Source organism: Bison bison, unplaced genomic scaffold (genome assembly GCF_000754665.1).
Source record: "Bison bison bison isolate TAMUID 2011002044 unplaced genomic scaffold, Bison_UMD1.0 scf7180017863946, whole genome shotgun sequence".
Classification (NCBI taxonomy): domain Eukaryota; kingdom Metazoa; phylum Chordata; class Mammalia; order Artiodactyla; family Bovidae; genus Bison; species Bison bison.
In genome coordinates, this window is record NW_011494518.1 from 1403389 (window position 1) to 1405133 (window position 1745).

The following is a 1745-nucleotide window of genomic DNA, read 5'->3' on the forward strand; positions in this document are numbered from 1 at the left end:
GTATGCAGGTCAGAAAGCAACAGTTAGAACTGGACATCGAACAACAGACTGGTTCCAAATGGGAAAAGGAGTACGTCAAGGCTGTATATTGCCACCCTGCTTATTTAACTTATATGCAGAGTACATCATGAGAAACACTGGACTGGAAGAAGCACAAGCTGGAATCAAGATTGCCGGGAGAAATATCAATAACCTCAGATATGCAGATGACACCACCCTTATGGCAGAAAGTAAAGAGGAACTACAAAGCCTCTTGATGAAAGTGAGAGAGGAGAGTGAAAAAGTTGGCTTAAAGCTCAACATTCAGAAAACAAAGATCATGGCATCTGGTCCTATCACTTCATGGGAAATAGATGGGGAAACAGTGGAAACAGTGTCAGACTTTATTTTTGGGGGCTCCAAAAATCACTGCAGATGGTGACTGCAGCCATGAAATTAAAAGATGCTTACTCCTTGGAAGGAAAGTTATGACCAATCTAGATAGCATATTCAAAAGCAGAGACATTACTTTGCCAACAAAGTTTCGTCTAGTCAAGGCTATGGTTTTTCCTGTGGTCATGTATGGATGTGAGAGTTGAATTGTGAAGAAGGCTGAGCACCGAAGAATTGATGCTTTTGAACTGTGGTGTTGGAGAAGACTCTTGAGAGTCCTTTGGACTGCAAGGAGATCCAACCAGTCCATTCTGAAGGAGATCAGCCCTGGGATTTCTTTGGAAGGAATGCTGCTAAAGCTGAAACTCCAGTACTTTGGCCACCTCATGCGAAGAGTTGACTCATTGGAAAAGACTCTGATGCTGGGAGGGATTGGGGCAAGAGGAGAAGGGGACGACAGAGGATGAGATGGCTGGATGGCATCACTGACTCGATGGATGTGAGTCTGGGTGAATTCTGGGAGTTGGTGATGGACAGGGAGGCCTGGCGTGCTGCGATTCATGGGGTCACAAAGAGTCGGACACAACTGAACAACTGGTCTGAACTGAACTGAAGGGTCAGGAACTGGAAATGAGCCTGAAGGAATGAAATTAAAGGAAGTGATTTTCTAGATCCATGGAAGTCAGATCTTAATAATGAGACTCTATTAAAAAGAACCCTGGAAGCCAGAAGGAAAAACATAAATACAGTATACTAACGCATATATATGGAATTTAGAAAGATGGTAACAATAACCCGGTGTACGAGACAGCAAAAGAGACACTGATGTATAGAACAGTCTTATGGACTCTGTGGGAGAGGGAGAGGGTGGGAAGATTTGAGAGAATGGCATTGAAACATGTAAAATATCATGTAAGAAATGAGTTGCCAGTCCAGGTTCAATACACGATACTGGATGCTTGGGGCTGGTGCACTGGGACGACCCAGAGGGATGGTATGGGGAGGGAGGAGGGAGGAGGGTTCAGGATGGGGAACACATGTATACCTGTGGTGGATTCATTTTGATATTTGGCAAAACTAATACAATTATGTAAAGTTTAAAAATAAAATAAAATTAAATATCTTAAAAAAAAAAAAAAAAAACCCTGGAACACCTGACCTACCTATGTTCAGGTATAAAAGTAGACATAAACCTATTTCAACTCTTATTCAGATAATTTTCAGGTTATTGGCACTTGAGGCATAATCATATCTTGTAATAAAAAGGGTGGGCTTCCCAGGTGGCACAGTGGTAAAGAATCTGCTTGCCAATGCAGGAGATGCAAGAAATGCAGGCTCCATCATGGGTCAGGAAGATCCCTTGAGGAGGAAAT